At 43.2% G+C, this 18,799-nt stretch overlaps 1 protein-coding gene across 3 annotated transcripts in view; it reads left to right on the top strand.

The window, feature by feature from the left end:
• The window catches only part of LOC106582903 (extracellular sulfatase Sulf-2), a 61,236-nt gene that overhangs the window by 8,694 nt on the left and 33,743 nt on the right, over positions 1-18,799 (top strand). For 2 of the 3 annotated variants that reach the window (XM_014166501.2, XM_014166502.2), the window contains exon 2: positions 7,866-7,922. The exons of the other annotated variant lie outside the window; for it this stretch is intronic. The gene's annotated coding sequence lies outside the window, so the exon portion shown is untranslated. The remainder of the gene's footprint in view (positions 1-7,865; positions 7,923-18,799) is intronic. 3 annotated transcript variants of the gene reach the window in all.

Genomic DNA, 18,799 nt, shown 5'->3' with positions numbered 1-18,799 from the left:
CTATATACACTGAGTGCAAATGAGGTAAGTTAAGGCAATAAATAGGCCATGGTGGCGAGGTAATTACAATATAGCAATTAAACACTGGAATGGTAGATGTGCAGAAGATGAATGTGCAAGTAGAGATACTGGGGTGCAAAGGAGCAAGATAAATAAATAAATACAGTATGGGGATGAGGTAGGTAGATGTTTACAGATGGGCTAATTATAGATGGGCTATGTACAGGTGCAGTGATCTGTGAGCTGCTCTGACAGCTGGTGCTTAAAGCTAGTGAGGGAGATATGAGTCTCCAGCTTCAGAGATTGTTGCAGTTCGTTCCAGTCATTGGCAGCAGAGAACTGGAAGGAAAGACGACCAAAGGAGGAATTGGCTTTGGGGGTGACCAGTGAGATATACCTGCTGGAGTGCGTACTACGAGTGGGTGCTGCTATGGTGATCAGTGAGCTGAGATAAGGCATGGCTTTACCTAGCAGAGACTTGTAGATAACCTGTAGCCAGTGGGTTTGGCAACGAGTATGAAGCGAGGGCCAACCAACGAGAGCATACAGGTCGCAATGGTGGGTAGTGTATGGGGCTTTGGTGACAAAATGGATGGTGCTGTGATAAACTGCATCCAGTTTGTTGAGTAGAGTGTTGGAGGCTATTTTATAGATGACATCACCGAAGTCGAGGATCGGTAGGATGGTCAGTTTTACGAGGGTATGTTTGGCAGCATGAGTGACGGATGCTTTGTTGCGATATAGGAAGCCGATTCTAGATTTAATTTTGGATTGGAGATGCTTAATGTGAGTCTGGAAGGAGAGTTTACAGTCTAACCAGACACCCAGGTATTTGTAGTTGTCCACATATTCTAAGTCAGAACCGTCCAGAGTAGTGATGCTGGACGGGCGAGCAGGTGCGGGCAGTGATCGATTGAATAGCATGCATTTAGTTTTACTTGCGTTTAAGAACAGTTGGAGGCCACGGAAGGAGAGTTGTATGGCATTGAAGCTCATCTGGAGGTTAGTTAACACAGTGTCCAAAGAGGGGCCAGAAGTATACAGAATGGTGTCGTCTGCGTAGAGGTGGATCAGAGAATCACCAGCAGCAAAAGCAACATCATTGATGTGTACAGAGAAGAGAGTCGGCCCGAGAATTGAACCCTGTGGCACACCCATAGAGACTGCCAGAGGTCCGGACAACAGGCCCTCCGATTTGACACACTGAACTCTATCAGAGAAGTAGTTGGTGAACCAGGTGAGGCAATCATTTGAGAATCCAAGGCTGTCGAGTCTGCCAATAAGAATGTGGTGATTGACAGAGTCAAAAGCCTTGGCCAGGTCGATGAATACGGCTGCACAGTAATGTCTCTTATCGATGGCAGTTATGATGTCGTTTAGGACCTTGAGCGTGGCTGAAGTGCACCCATGACCAGCTCTGAAACCAGATTGCATAGCAGAGAAGGTACGGTGCGATTCGAAATGGTCGGTAATCTGTTTGTTAACTTGGCTTTCGAAGACCTTAGAAAGACAGGGTAGGATACATATAGGTATGTAGCAGTTTGGGTCTAGAGTGTCACCCCCTTTGAAGAGGGGGATGACCGCGGCAGCTTTCCAATCTTTGGGAATCTCAAACGATAAGAAAGAGTGGTTGAATAGGCTAGTTTTATGGGTTGCAACAATTTCGGCAGATAATTTTAGAAAGAGAGGTTCCAGATTGTCTAGCCCAGCTGATTTGTATGGGTCCAGATTTTGCAGCTCTTTCAGAACATCAGCTATCTGGATTTGGATGAAGTAGAAATGGTGGGAGCTTTGGCGGGTTGCTGTGGAGGGTGCCGGGCAGTTGACCGGGGTAGGGGTAGCCAGGTGGAAAGCATGGCCAGCCGTAGAGAAATGCTTATTGAAATTCTCAATTATAGTGGATTTATCGGTGGTAACAGTGTTTCCTAGCCTCAGAGTAGTGGGCAGCTGGGAGGAGGTGCTCTTATTCTCCATGGACTTTACAGTGTCCCAGAACTTATTTTAGTTAGTATTACAGGATGCAAATTTCTGTTTGAAAAAGCTAGCCTTAGCTTTTCTAACTGCATGTGTATATTTGTTCCTAACTTCCCTGAAAAGTTGCATATCACGGGGGCTATTCGATGCTAATGCAGAACGCCACAGGATGTTTTTGTGCTGGTCAAGGGCAGACAGGTCTGGAGTGAACCAAGGACTATATCTATTCCTAGTTCTACATTTTTTTGAGTGGGGCATGCTTATTTAAGATGGCGAGGAAGGCACTTTTAAAGAATAGCCAGGCATCATCTACTGACGGGATGAGGTCAATGTCATTCCAGGATACCCCGGCCAGGTCGATTAGAACGGCCTGCTCGCAGAAGTGTTTTAGGGAGCGTTTGATAGTGATGAGAGGTGGTCGTTTGGTTGCAGACCCATTACGGTTGCAGGCAATGAGGCAGTGATCGCTGAGATCTTGATTGAAAACAGCAGAGGTGTATTTGGAGGGCGAGTTAGTTAGGATGACATCTATGAGGGTGCCCATGTTTACGGATTTGGGGTTGTACCTGCTAGGTTCATTGATAATTTGTGTGAGATTGAGGGTATCGAGCTTAGATTGTACGATGGCCGGGGTGTTAAGCATGTCCCAGTTTAGGTCACCTAGTAGCACGAGCTCAGAAGATAGATGGGGGGCAATCAATTCACATATGGTATCGAGGGCACAGCTGGGGGCAGAGGGAGGTCTATAGCAAGCGGCAACAGTGAGAGACTTGTTTCTGGAAAGGTGAATTTTTAGAAGTAGAAGCTCGAATTGTTTGGGTACAGACTTGGATAATAATACAGAACTCTGCAGGCTATCTTTGCAATAGATTGCAACACCGCCCCCTTTGGCAGTTCTATCTTGGCGGAAAATGTTATAGTTAGCGATGGAGATTTCAGGGTTTTTGGTGGTTTTCCTAAGCCAGGATTCAGACACGGCTAAGACATCCGGGTTGGCAGAGTGTGCTAAAGCAGTGAGTGAAACAAACTTAGGGAGTAGGCTTCTAATGTTAACATGCATGAAACCAAGGCTTTTACGGTTACAGAAGTCAACAAATGAGAGCACCTGGGGATTGAGAGTGGAGCTAGGCACTGCAGGACCTGGATTAACCTCCACATCACCAGAGGAACAGAGGAGAAGTAGGATAAGGGTACGGCTAAAGGCTATATGAACTGGCCGTCTAGCACGTTCGGAAACAGAGAGTAAAAGAAGCAGGTTTCTGGGCACGACAGCATAGATTCAAGGCATAGTGTACATACAAAGGTAAGGTAGGATGTGAGTACATTGGAGGTAAACCTAGGCATTGAGTAATGATGAGAGAGATATAGTCTCTAGAGACGTTTAAACCAGGTGATGTCATCGCATATGTAGGAGGTGGAACAACATGGTTGGTTAAGGCATATTGAGCAGGGCTAGAGGCTCTACAGTGAAATAAGACAGTAATCACTAACCAGGACAGTAATGGACGAGGCATATTGATATTAGAGAGAGGCATGCGTAGCCAAGTGAACATATGGGTCCAGTGAGTGGTTGGGCTGACTGGGGACACGGCGATTCAGACACTTAGCAGGCCAACGCTAACAAGCTAACAGTTAGTAGACCGGGGCTAAACAAGCTAACAGTTAGCAGACCGGGTTAGCAAGCAAGCAGTTGGCAGAGCGGGGCAAGCAAGCTAGCAGTTAGCAGACCGGGGCAAGCAAGCTAGCAGTTAACAGACCGGGACTAGCAAGTTAGCCTTTGGGGGACGTCGCAATCGGGGTAAGTCTGTTTTTGCCTCTTCGTGCGGTGACGTCGATAGACCAGTCGTGGAATTAGTAGGGTTCCAAGTAGCTCTAGGTAGCTAGTAGGCTGCGGTTAGCAGAATGGGCCTTCAGTGGACGTCGCGCCTGAGGGGCCTGTTGGAATCCTCGGGCAGATTATGTCGGTATTCCAGTCGTAGAGGATCGACGGGGTTCCGTGCCCCGTACCGGCAGTAGAAAGGGTCCGGATATTGTAGCCCAGGAGTGGGCTTCGGGGGTAGCACAGGAGCCCTGACCGGGCTAGCTTCAGGCTAATTGGTGCTTGCTCCGGGATGGAAACGCTAGCCAGGAGTTTGCGGTTAGCTAGTTGCGAAGATCCAGATGAAAATGTTCAGAGTTTGCGGTAGGAATCCAGGGGTATGGGGGAAAAAATAAAATAATAATAATAGGTCCGTTATGCTCTGGTTTGAGTCACGTTGTTCGAACTGGTGAGAGTTTTCCGAGCTAAAGGTTAGCAGATGACCGCTAGTAATGGTTTGCTGACTGATAGCTGGTAGGTAGTTAGCTGGCTAGCTTCAGTTGAGGGATTCCAGATCCACGCAACATTGGGTGAGGCGGGTTGCATGAGAGTTATTTAGAAGTTGAGGTTTAGGAAAATATTTTTTAAAGATATGCGAAGAAAAAGATGTGAAAATATATATACAAGGGACACGACAGGACAAAGACAAAGACATCTGACTGCTACGCCATCTTGGATGATTAGCACGTAGGCTAGTTAGATACGCTCTGATATTTTGCCTCATACATTTCAATGACAGATTAGTTTGAAAACTGAGCTTCAGGTGTTTTGTTTAATATTCATCATAATTAGGTCAAGAGATTAGGAATTCCCCCCTCTGGTTGTGTTTGATGAAGTGTGAGATCCATTAGTTAACCTTGTGATCATCAGACCCCCTAAAGCCACGTTGTGCATCATCACAGACACAATAGTTGTTGAACTATAACTTAGCAATATCTGGGAATGGATGGAGCGATAGAGGCAGAGGGGAAGAGAGAGTGAGGGTGGAATAGTGAGGGAAGGATTGGCATGGAGACAGTACTAATTGAGTAGTCCAGTCGCAGCTCTGCTCATTGAACTCTTAATTGGGGGAGAGAAAGGGTTGTGGAGTCAATAGGGGGAGAGGAACAACATTCTCCTCCACTGAAATCAATCAGGGGTGTGGTTGAGAAGGATAACATACCCAATCACAGAAACACGGCCTGATGCTTCCTCTAAGTCAGACCTGATGACAATCAAACTGCTGAAAGACCGCTGTATCAGGCAGTTACACTCCGAAGTCACTCCACCTCTGATTACATGTAGGGGATTGTGCACTGAAACATTTTTAATTCCTATGTAGTTTTAGTCCTGAAAATATGAGAATGTTTCTAACAATGAGATCTCACGTTGCAGTGCAGCGAGGGACAATAACTGATGGAGAATAGTATTTTTACTTGTACTAAAAATAGACTTTTCTTCTCGTTCCCCTTCCTCTGTGTCGTGACCATTTTTTTGCTCTGTCACCTTGTGATGTATCATCCTTTTATCCGAATCAAGGACGAGGCCAGGTGTCGCATTTTCTCTCTGCTGCGGTTGTCCCATCGCCTTGTCACCCTCCGTCCACTAAAACCTTTGCCTCTCTCTCCTGTTATTTGTATTATAACTGTCAATCTTTTTATTTTAGTGAGACGAGGAAAATGAATCGTTTTTAAGCTACTTTTGAAAGTGTGTTTCACTGGATGTCTGTGGGTGTCTTTGTAGGCCAAATAAAACCTTTTGGGTATATGGGTTTGTCTGACATGAGTAATATGTTTGTGTTGTGAACACCCTGTCCCTTTCCCCTGTATCTATCAGGCATGTGTTAACATGCCTCATATCGCTGCCTTTGAGAACACAGCATAGGGTGGCATATAGAATCTTGAGATGGACAGACAAACAGACAGACAGGTGCGCTGCCTCTCCTCCCTTTGATGCCCATGAATGGCTGGCATGCCCTGGCATTGAGCTCCATGGATGCTTAGGTGTTATTCTTAGAATATCAAACCCCCTGACACACACGCAGGCACGCGCACACACACTCCCAAAATGCTACCCTTGCTTAGTGTCTGTGAATTATTTTACAGAGAACAAAGAATGAAATGTTTGTTGAGTCATATCATTACTGAGAGCTGTAGGTCAGAGTCCGGTACGATGGGAATAGAATGTTTGGTGCGGTGTTCAGTCTTGTCATTTATGGAGATAAGAGCTTGGTTTGGCAACGTGGCTGAGTGGTTTACACACTGGACGTTGACACCCAGCCAATCACAACAAAGAGAAGATAGCTTCAACACTGTCAACACGTCTTGTCTTCAAAGCCAGGCACAGAACAAAGCCTTCAGCAGGCACTAAAAAGAAAACAAATATAGATAGTTTAAGACATACAGACAATTTTAGAGATGGAGACAGTTTTAGAAGTAGAGCCTAGTTTTTAAAGAGCTTGCTGATTGAACGAGCGTGGTGTGTTCAGAGATATTTCTGTTTCTCAGACATTTTGACAGGTGCATGACGTTAGAGCTGGTCTACTGAAAATATTTTTTTTGTATTTGATGATATTGATAGTGAAATAGGATCTAGACATAAAGCAGACGTTTGATCCACCTCTCTGTCATCTGGGAGGGAGGAGCGGTGGTTGTGAGTGTCGTCTGCTGGGAAGGAATCATAATGGTGGAAGGCATCTGTTAATGACGAACAACAATAGAGTATGGCATCTGTTGGGGATAAGCCGTAATGGAGTAACGCATGAACACCAAAAAGAGCCAGAATGGAGTATGGACAGAGGCTGCTTTATGTGGTCTACACGCATCCCAGATCAGGAATAGGCTGCATGAAAACAGTATGATGCATTCACTCACTTTGACATCCGAACAGGGAGACAAAGACAGTTGTTTTAACTACCCACACGAAAAAATACTACAGTTTACTATAGAATTCTGTAGTAAACTGTAGTATTCCGTAGAGTAGTATACTTCACACTGTAGTATCCCTCGATCATGTGTAGTACTTACTATTGAATGTTGTAGTATACTGTAGAATACTATAGTAAATACTACAGTACTATCTGCAAAAAACACAGTAGCAAATAATACAGTAATGTCGGCAAAAAACTTTTTTAACTATAGTCAATACTACAGTACTTAATTTGCATACACCCTGCCTAATCCCCTCCCCCATATCGCAATTTCTGCCATCCATCATTGAGAAACCTACATGCCAATTATAGACCATATACTGTGTTCCTAACAGGTTATAGAAAATAATATTTCCTCAAAGAAAAAGCCTCAATTTTTTGGTCAAAGATAATAAAACAAAAACACGACAGTAATACTACAGTAATGTACGCAAAAACACTACAGTGGATACTACAGTATACTACAATCCACAAAAAAAACTACAGTAAATACTACAGTATACTACAATCCGCCAAAACACTACATTAATTCCCTTACATAAAAAGATTATAGTTTTAAAAGTGCAGTAACTGCAGTCGACTGTGGTATTTTGGACACAGTAAACCCAATACTGATCACATACCTGATACATTCCTAGCTACATAACACTGTGCTGTTTAAATTGACTGTAGACCTATTGGAAAACCTGTCTCTTTTATACAGATAACACTGAGGTAACAGATGAATCTATACTGCAACATTACTACAGTAAAAAAACGGTGTTATTTTGGACGCAGTATTTGCAGCATACTGCAGTTATACTGCACTCTAACTTTAGTTATACTGCAGTGTACTGCCGTTATATTGCACTCTAACTGCGATCTTTTTTCTTAAGGGTTACTATAGTATGTACTACAGTTTTCTTTTACTACAGTAGTTATAATATAGTTAACTGTAAATACTACAGTGTACTACCGTGAATACTACAGTAAAGTCGGCAAAAACACTACAGTGAATACTATATTTATACCGTAGTATACTATGTCTTTTTTTCATGTGGGTAACAATAATACTCTGATGGGTTTATTTTGTGTCTGACTCCTGAACTTTTTCATCTTCTCTTGACTTTCTGTGTTTACTTCCAGACCTTGGTCTCTGAACACTGCGAGAGAACATTTGAGAAGCATTGTTTGGAAAGGAAGGTAAGACTTGTTTACATCTTGTTATTGACTTCTATGAGTTTGTTTGTGTCTCTGTGCGTATGTATGCGGTACATCTTTGATGTGAACATCATAAGCCTGTCAGTGGGTGGAGTGGAATCTTCATTGAATCTGATGTTGTACTGGACTGTTGCATAGCTGGTTACACATCTCATGGAGCAGAAATAGCATCAACTCATTAGTATGGCATCACCATGGCTGCTGTAAAGAGACAACTGCACAGCAGGCTACTGTCAACACCACAGCGTGTACCATAGGGAATAGTCTATCAGCACCAGACAGAACTCACACATTCAAACCACTTTATTCAGAGTGACATATTTCACCTCAAATACTCTGCTACTTTGATGTTCAAACCAAAGCCCAATTGTGTGGACTGAATAGTGTAGGTTTGGGGTTGATTGTGTGGTCTCAGTAAGCGGTGACCGTTGGTTTTAACCACAGCACAACCCCTCTGGTGGACTCATCTGTCCATCTGCCACTCACCCTGAATAAGAAAGGAACAGGGGCATCAGTGGGACAGCCCCCCAGGATTGATGTCCAAGCTAAGAGTTATAAATCAATGACTGAAACAGCAGAACCCTCTGTGGTTTGGGATTCCCTCAGCGCATGGATTTATACCACAAGCTGAGCTGTTATATTCTCATGATGCAACCAATACTGATCATATACCTGATACATTCATAGCTACATAACACTGTGCTGTTTAAATTGACTGTAGACCTATTGGAAAACCTGTCTCTTTTATACAGATAACACTGAGGTAACAGATGAATCTATTCTAGTCCATATGAACAGTAGGGCAGTTGTGTGAGCAGCAGTGAACAAATGTAACCATATGTGCACAGCTGCCTACCTCTCACAGCCTCGTGATCGTTTGTAAAAACTACAGCTGACATTCATTTGTCTGTCACCTATATTCACCTTCTACTGCCTTCATTCAGTAGTTTACTGGTGTAACTGAAATGCAGCTCAGGTGCATCTCTGTTAGCTAAAGAGTGGCCTGAAAGAAGAGGCTTAACTTTCACTTTCTGTATGTCTGTAAAGCTGGAGAGGAATGACAGGGGAATGATGTCCCTTTGGTGAGTTATTCTGTTTGAAGCCTGATCTCCACATCAACCCCAGGGTGCGCAGGCAGGCACTGTTCACCTCTCCCTTTCTTCCCCTCCTCTCTGCCAGAGGAGGCCTGTGGCAAGGCCGGAAAACACTGAGAAAGAAGTCTTAAAGAGACTTTTCAAAGGAAGAGATCAGCCTCAGCCACATCAAAACTTTAAAGTGATTTGAGTTTTTTATTTTTTTCACTGTCCCTTCACCAAGCCTGATTGTTTTCTGAATCCAGAAATGTGTCATCTTTACATTTCTTGCAGGCAGTTGCGTAAGGTGCTTTTGATAGCTCACCACAAAGGGCCTCTTCTCTCTCTGTTCCCTGAATCTGACCGTTGTGGTGCTATTCTTTCCTCATAGCACATTCATATCAGATCCCCTCTCATGTCCGTATTTAACCAGATCATCACCACTCATCACACTGGTCTGCTTCCTCTCTCCATGCTCCTGCTCTCCTCCTGCACACTGATTAAAAGTCAAATATAAAAGTGGTCTGTTGTAGTACGGTCTAATTGATTCTTTCCACTAGATGCACCCAGAATGAGGTGACAGCAGGCCATACCAGGCTTTGTCAACATTGGGCCCGGTGCCCGCCTCTCAGGAAGGCATCCCAGTAAAGCCCCTGTGTGTGCCAATGTACAGGCCACACACAGAGGCACCCCTCAGTGTGCCAGCCTGCCAGCCTGGTGTTATGGGACAGACAGATAGACGCAGAAGCAGCTCCTTCTCTTTGTGTCTCTAGCTCTGAGCTCCCATCAGCTGAATGGGAGGCATGAACCAGGAAGGTCTGTGGGAGGGAGGCTGGCAGGTGGTTGATTTAAATGTGTTTGGGGGAGGCACTAGGCAGTTTCTCACCTTCTTACTTAGTCTCTGCAATGCCCACTTACATTACCACTCATCTTACATACACATTTCTTGAGGGACGTTGCTGAAATGTCTTACATCCGGATTCTCACAAAAGCCTTTTCTCCAATCCCTAAGTCTCCTGCTGCTAACATCATTGCTTTAATGTTTACACGCAGTAATGATTAACAACCATTGGGGGCTTATATGAAGCATGAAGTGGTAGCAAATAAACCTTTGCTGCTGCGCTTTCTGGAAGTTTCAGTTTAGGGAGCCTTCCATTTGACTTCAATTTAAGGATTATACAGTTCATTCTATTGCTTTTATATAGCGGTCATTAACAATTGAATCCTGCTTCAGTAAAACATAAATCTCTCCCTATAGAAAGGCAGTACATATCTGTGTATGTTCCTATACATTATGGATTTATGGCACGTGTCAAACTCATTCCACGGAGGGCCAAGTGACTGCGGGTTTTCACTCCTCCCTTGGACTTGATTGATGAATTAAGGTCACTGATTAGTAAGGAACTCCACTCACCTGGTTGTCTAGGTCTTAATTGAAAGGAAAACCCCAAACCCAGCAGACAGTAGGCCCTCCATGGAATGAGTTTGACACCCCTGATTTATGGGCTGATTTATGGTGGCTTGAATTGGCTCCTCCACACCACATTTTGGTTTTAGTGCTTTTTTTTTATTGCTCCACACGTTAGTGGCACACTGCATTACATGCTGTTCATTACCAGAGGACATCCATCCGCTACGCTCCCTTTCTCCATGAATCTAATTGACCTTTAGCTCAGTGTGATGCACAGTAAAATGTGATAGGCCTTTATTAGAATTTCACATGCTTGAATAGCTGAGTGTATGTCCTGTGCCTGTTTTATCACCCATCTGAGCAGAGGGAATGGGGGAATGGAGAGAGCTTATAAAGAGAGGGGCAGGGAGACGGCCATTGGTCTGGTGATTACTTCATTAGATGGATGGGGCTGTGCTCTATCCGTTGACGCTGTGTTAATTAACAGGCAAGGCTGCTGATCTTCATCAAAGCTCATCTAATTCCTATTTAATGGAATGAAAAGAGAGTGGTAATTGAAATTATGTGAGGGGAAAAATTAAAAAATAATAATAAGATTTCATTGAATCAGCGGTTAAGTATTAATTTATGGCATTATGCAACTGCATTCATTACTGGAAAGGGTTATTGCCTTATGCAAGATTCATGTTTGCATTGTGTCATTACATTGCTTTGTGACAGGTAGTTCTGTCTGAGAGTAGGCTAACAGAAATGTGGGCTAGCTGGAGGGTATGCTGTACTGTACCTCCACCACACTCTCTCTCTCCCTCCCACTCTCCCTCTCTCCCTCCCTCCAGAGAGTTAGTGGGTGTAGCAGGGTAAGGAGCACAGCCACAGGGTCCTGACAGCTGTGTGTGGTTGTGACATGGGCCTAATGGATGCCTGATTAGAAACGCAGGAGCCCCACCCCAGACCTGACCTTGACATGGGCTGTGGTTACTTTTGCACTCTGAGCTGGAGGTGGGGGTCGTGGTGGAGGTACGGGGTGGTGGTAATGAGACAACATTAGAGGGGGGAAAAGTCACTCTGATTCATAGGATTCAGCACACATGTCTCTCTGGATCTTTCTCTGGTCTCTTCCTCAAGTTGTCTTCCTTCCTCAACTTCTTGTTTTTCTCTTTTTCGTGTTGACAGGTGGTTGATACTTGTGTGTGTGTGTGACTGTGGTACATGTGCACTTGGCTCCCCAATATAGATTACAAGCCAAGCTCTGCAGGGAGAAACAAATGATAGCAATCAGAATGATCCAGAGGTCCACTGATGCATGATCAATCTGAGCCTTCATTAAAAGCCTGCTAGGCAACCCTATGCAATATCAATACTGCAGCGCCACAGAGAGATGTCTGGGTTGGGCTGTTAGGGAGGGAGGCTGCTGGCAGCCTGACTGACTGCCTTAACACTGTGGGAAGTCAGCCAGAGGATCAGTTAGACTGGAACACTTACCCTCATGTGCCAAAACACAGGTCAGGACAGACAGATGGGGTGTCTGGGCTGCTGCTTTAAGGAGGGATTGGGTAGGGATGGCTCTGTACCGTTAGAGAAGGGGGCAGTGACTGTTCACTATGGGATCATATGAGTGGAGACAAAGGGTTGTCTGTTGAGTTTATGTTGCTTCACAAGGTGTGTAATTGTACATTATGGACTATTAAGCTACCATTACTATGACTGTGGTCTGTTAGTCACATTTCTGAGCCTGATAGGCAAATAACAAAGATTAAAAAATATTCAAATAGAGCATTAGCAAAAACTCAGAGAAACAGTGTTATCGAACCATTCCTTTCAGTGGTTCTCTACCGGGGCTAAAGAGGCATTGGAATGGACATAGGGTGGTTGAGGTCCCTCTCTTATTCCCCTCTTTATGTTCCCATCTCCCCTCCAGTCTTCACCCCCTGTGTGGTTCTGACAGGGTTTGGGGGGTGTGTTTCTAAGCCAGATAATCTACCGACAAAGGCTAAGAAGAAGAGAGAGAAGGGGGGAATAGGATGGAGAAAGGGAGTGAAGAAGAAAATAAGTGGTCTTTGCCTCTCCATTCCCCAAGGGAAAGCTTAACAGCAGATAAGACTGTCCCCACTGCGCCCATGTTCCCATTATCAGGCCCTGTATGAGACAGGCAGGCTGGGCTGGGCTGAGCACTGGAACACTCTGGAGCTGACAGGAGATAATCCATGTCCCTGTGGGAAGCTGTGGTCGCTACAAGTGCCCCCCTGGGAAGAACATGGGACCCCCAAAGGACCTAGGAGAAGTTGGAGGAGAAAATAATCCAGTATTTTTGAGAGCTCTGCCCAAACTTGTGTAATTCTGTACTGAAGCCTTCTGATATATCTGTAGCCCACTGTAATTTATTCTCCAGCAGCCAGTGGCTGTTTACTGAAAGGCGAAACCAATATTGTCTGTAATCATCATTAAGTCAAGGCCATTAGGAGTGGCCTCTCCCTGCACTAATTTGATGACGGAAGAGAAATGGGCAGTAATTAAAAGAAAACAAATGACAATATAAACCTCTCTCCTGTGGTGCTCTGACAATGATGGTTGATCTAACTTGATTAATGCTAGTAACCTACTGATAGGAAACTGGAAATAAACAAACATTAAGCAGCGGGGTCTCATGACCATCACTTATGTGGTTCTACCAGTGAGGTTCAAGCTGGGATGGAAGCACTTTATTTGCATAGTCCATCTGTAGATGCTCTGCAGACTATCTACAGACTACCAGTAACATTTATCTATCTATTAACCCTAACTCTAACCCTAGCCCTAACCCTAACCTTAACCCTTATCTTAACCCTAAACTTCAACCTAACCCTAGCCCTAACCCTTATTCTAAACCTAGCCCTAGCCCTAAACATAGCAAGTAGTTGCTTATCAACACATAGTTTGTTGATATTATGACCATCTGTAGAGCATCTACAGATGGACTATCCAGACTATCCAAATAAAGTGTGACCACTAGGATCTATCACGCTCTCTATAATGTGGTTCCAAACAAACGTTCCCACAACTTTGAGAACATTCAGTCTCATTAGGTCATTAACTGACGTTTTCATAGGAATGTTCCTGTGATATGCAAGGAATGTTTCTAAGATACCAGAACGTGGTTACCATGTTCTCAGAATATAAGATATGAATGCTCTAGACAGTTAAATGAAAACATTACAAGAACATTTGTGTGTCTTGTTACTGTTGCCGAGCCAATCAAGGCCCTGACTGGTGAACTGACTGATACTCACACACACAGTGCTTTTAACATAGTGTTTTCAACATAGATATTTGACATACATTAACATATATTGATAAGAATGTGAGACTGGGGTGACTAATGTGAGAGTAGGGTCCAGAATTTTTTATTTCGGAAAAAAAACATTCCTCTATAGGCACGTGTAGATCTGAAACACCTTGATAGGTGTAAGCAATGGGGTGAATGCACTTTGAAGTAAATCTCAGCTTTGTTAAAAGTACACTCAATAAAAACTTGTATTGATTATAGTGATTCATGAGTATCATTAAAACAGGTTAACATACCTCAAAGTACAAAGAAGTGTTTTTGTGTGTTCTCTGTTAAATGTTTGATCCGTCTGCATGTTCCTACATGTTAACACGTTTTATTTCTGTAATGCATACAATAACAATGTATTCATACTATGACTCTTACATGTCCATGTGATGTCCACCGCCCTCATATGATGTCTGCTAAAACGTTTTATCTGGTTCGTCAATGACAGACGGAGCACACAAGATTAACTTTGATTCTATTCAAGAAAAGGACAACAAAATCCAACTTATTACATGGAATATGCACAGGCTTCATGATGGCAAAAAAAGTACAAGGTTCTTGAACATTTAAAGAGATTGTCTGCAGATGTGTTTTTTTCTGCAAGAGCTACACTTATTTTTTGTTGTTGTTGAAATGTTATTTTTAAAGAGGAGCTGGGTTGGAGAGGCCACCTACTGTAGTAACAGCAGAGTTGTAGGCATCCTGATAAATAAGAATACATAATTTTCCCTTATATCCCTGCATACAGATTTAGATGTTTCCTAATTTTGAATTGTACCTTATATGGGGAAAAATACACATTGATTTCATTTTATATCCCCCCCAGGGGCAAACCTGGGGGTTTTAGATAGAATTCAAGCTTTATTAGATCCAACCCAGACAGGAACAATTATTTTAGCAGGTGAGATAAGTCAAGCATTCAGCAAGTTAGACAGACATAGGAATAAAAAAAATTCAAGGAACCTCCAAAGAGGCTGAAAAATGTAATCTAACCAAGTATCTTACAGGACACCTGGAGATTGTCATTCCCAAATACAAAAAAAAATGTTGTTTCTCAAATTAAGAAAAGCTATTCAAGAATTGACTACATTCAAGAATAAAAAACTGGAATAAAAATGTTTTATGCACTCAACAATATACTGGGTTCTAAAATATAGTAAAATTCGGATCATTCTAATGTATCATGCTCAATTACACCAACAGAAAATACACTTAGTGACAGAATATGGAGAATAAGCAGAGCGCATATTCAAGACCCAAAATGTATTCAATACATACAGTACCAGTCGATAGTTTGAACACACCTAGTCATTCAAGGGTTTTTCTTTATTTTTACTATTTTCTACATTGTAGAATAATAGTGAAGACGTTAAAACTATGAAATAACACATATGGAATCATGTAGTAACCAAAACAGTGTTAAACAAATCAAAATATATTTTAGATTTTAGATTCTTTAAAGTAGCCACCCTTTGCCTTTTATTTATTTAATTTAACATTTATTTAACTTGCAAGTCAGTTAAGAATTTAATTTTATTTACAATGACGGCATACCCCGGCCAAACCCTAACCCGGCGATGCTGGGCCAATTGTGCGCCGCCCTATGGAACTCCCAATCACAGCCGGTTGTGATACAGCCTGTAATCGAACCAGGGTCTGTAGTGATGCCTCTAGCAGTGAGGTGCCGTGCCTTAGACCTTTGCGACACTCGGGAGTCTTCATAACAGCTTTGCCACTCTTGGCATTCTCTCAACCAGCTTCACCTGGAATGCTTTTCTAACCGTCTTGAAGGAGTTCCCACATATGCTGAGCACCTGTTGGCTGCTTTTTCTTCAGTCTGCAGTCCAACTTATCCCAAACCATTTCTATTGGGTTGAGGTCGGGGTAATTGTTGAGGCCAGGTCATCTGATGCAGCACTCCATCACTTTCCTTCTTGGTAAAATAGCCCTTACACAGCCTGGAGGGGGATTTGGTCATTGTCCTGTTGAAAAACAAATTATAGTCCCACTAAGTGCAAACCAGATGGGATTGCGTATCGCTGCAGAATGCTACGGTAGCCATGTTGGTTAAGTGTGCCTTGAATTCTAAATAAATCACAGACAGTTTCACCAGAAAAGCACTAGCACACCATCACACCTCCTCCATGCTTCATGGTGGGTACCACACATGTGGAGATCATACGTTCACCTACTATGCATCTCACAAAGACACAGTGTTTGCCAGTGTTTGCCAAAGCAAGTCTCTTCTTCTTATTGATGTCCTTTAGAAGTGTTTTTTATTTGCTGCAACTCGACAATAGCTCAGCGTTCAACACCATAGTGACTTCAAAGCTCATCAATAAGCTAAGGACCCTGGGACTAAACACCTCCCTCTGCAACTGGATCCTGGACTTCCTGACGGGCCGCCCACAGGTGGTAAGGGTAGGTAACAACACATCCTCCACGCTGATCCTCAACACAGGGGGCCCCTCAGGGGTGCGTGCTCAGTCCCCTCATGTACTCCGTGTTCACTCATGACTGCATGGCCAGGCACGACTCCAACACCATCATCAAGTTTGCCGATGACAGGTAGGCCTGATCACCAGCAACAATGAGACAGGCCTATAGGGAGGAGGTCAGAGACCTGGCCGTGTGATGCCAGGACAACAACCGACCATGATACTTTGTTTGTGATGTGGAAACCAAGGAACTTGAAGCTCTCAACCTGCTCCACTGCAGCTCCATCGATGAGAATGGGGGCGTGCTCGGTCCTCCTTGTACTGTTGTCCACAATCCTCTCCCTTGTCTTGATCAAGTTCCTTGGTGTCCACATCACAAACAAAGTATCATGGTCCAAACACACTAAGACAGTCGTGAAGAGGGCATGACAAAGCATATTCCCCCTCAGGAGACTGAAAAGATTTGGCATGGGTCCTCAGATCCTCAAAATGTTCTACAGCTGCACCATCGAGAATATTCTGACGGGTTGCATCACCACCTGGTTCGGCAAGTGCTCGGCCTTCGACCGCAAGGCACTACAGAGGATAGTGCGTACAGCCCAGTACATCACTGGGGCCAAGCTTCCTGCCATCCAGGACCTCTATACCAGGCGGTGTCAGAGGAAGGCTCTAAAAACTGTCAAAGACTCCAGCCACCCTAGTCATAGACTGTTCTCTCTGCTACCGCACAGTAAGCGGTACTAGAGTGCCAAGTCTAGGTCCAAGAGGCTTCTTAACAGCTTCTACCCCCAAGCCATAAGACTCCTGAACAGCTAATCAAAGGGCTACCCAGACCCCTCTTTTAAGCTACTGCTATTCTCTGTTTATTATCTATGCATAGTCACTTTAACTCTACCTACATGTACGTGTACATATTACCTAAATTACCTCAACTAACCAGCGCCCCTGCACATTGACTCTTTTTGAATCTTTTACTTTTGAAGAGAGCCGACAACTACAGGCTAAACTCAAATAAAGCATACTAGTTCATGCGGAAAAAAACTGATAAACACCTCTCAGCCCTCACAAATGAATACACGCCGAACCACTTATAACTTTTGAAGAAAAGGATACAAATGCTTTAATTAGAAACAACAATGCTATTAATAACAATTTTAAAAGCTTCAATGAAAATCTATATAAATCAGAATTAAATAACAGTTCGACTAATCCCTGAAGCAACTATTAGCAGATAAAAACATTATAACTAAAAATGGAAATCACCCAAAAATAAATATTACACACTGAAAACATTCACGTGGAGAAAAGCACCAGGGATAGATGGCTTTCTCATATAATATTATTTGATATTCTGGAACAAAGCAGAGACCCTATTTACTCAAATGACATCACACATGCCACTCAATTCAGTGCTTCCAAGTTCCATGTATCAAACAGTTATTTCAGTTATATTAAAACCAGGAAAAGCTGGAGAGTCCCCTGCAGATTACAGACCCATAACTTTAATAAATTGCGACAATAAAATAATAACAAAACAAATTTGTTTTATTTATTTAACCTTTATTTAACTAGGCAAGTCAGTTAAGAACAAATTCTTATTTAGAATGATGGCCTACCCCGACCAAACCCTTACGACGCTGGGCCAATTGTGAGCAATAAGCAACAGAATGGTAAAAATATTACTAGACTTGATACATATGAATGAAAAAGGGTTTATTTAATATAGGCAAATACAAACAAATGCAAAAACATGTTTTAGTAGAATACAATACTCTATTTATCAATCATGGCTGTTGATGCTGAAAAGGCTTTCAACCGTCTTGAGTGACGTTCAACTTTCCAGCTAAAATAACAAATTTCATAAAAATATTATATAAATATCCTAAAGAAAAAATATATACAAATAATACATTATGAAATTGATGACATTTCTTTAGAAACCGGTACGAGACAGGGATGTCCTCTCTCCCCCCTCCTGTTTGCACTGGCAATTGAACTTGCAGAAAGAATTAGACAGAACAGGTATTGGTAAACATGAATATAAACTACATTTATTTTTCGATGATGTCCTGATATATCTGACTAATATTGAAAACTCAATGTCCCCTGTTAAAAATATTTTCAGAAGGGCCTCCCGGGTGGTGCAGTGGTCTAAGGCTGTGCCACCAGAGATTCTGGGTTCGAGCCCAGGCTCTGTCACAGCTGGCTGCGACCTGGAGGCCCATGGGGCGGTGCACAATTGGCCCAGCGTCGTGTGCGTTAGGGAGGGTTTGGCCGGCAGGGATATCCTTGTCTCATTGCGCACTAGTGACTCCTGTGGCGGGCCGGGTGCAGTGCATGCTGACCTGGTTGCCAGGTGTATGGTGTTTCCTCTGACACATTGGTGCGGCAGGCTTCCGGGTTGGATGGGCATTGTGTCAAGAAGCAGTGCGGCTTGGTTGGGTTGTGTTTTGGAGGACGCATGGCTCTCGACCTTCACCTCTCCCGAGTCCGTGCGGGAGTTGCAGCGATGAGACAAGACTGTAACTACTACCAATTGGATACCACAAAATTGGGAAGAAAAAATGGGTAAAAATATATATATATATTTTCGGAATACTCTAAAATCTCAGGATATAAAATTAACA

This window comes from Salmo salar, chromosome ssa22, assembly GCF_905237065.1.
Source record: "Salmo salar chromosome ssa22, Ssal_v3.1, whole genome shotgun sequence".
Lineage (NCBI taxonomy): Eukaryota > Metazoa > Chordata > Actinopteri > Salmoniformes > Salmonidae > Salmo > Salmo salar.
This window is presented reverse-complemented; position numbering and strand designations above follow the sequence as displayed.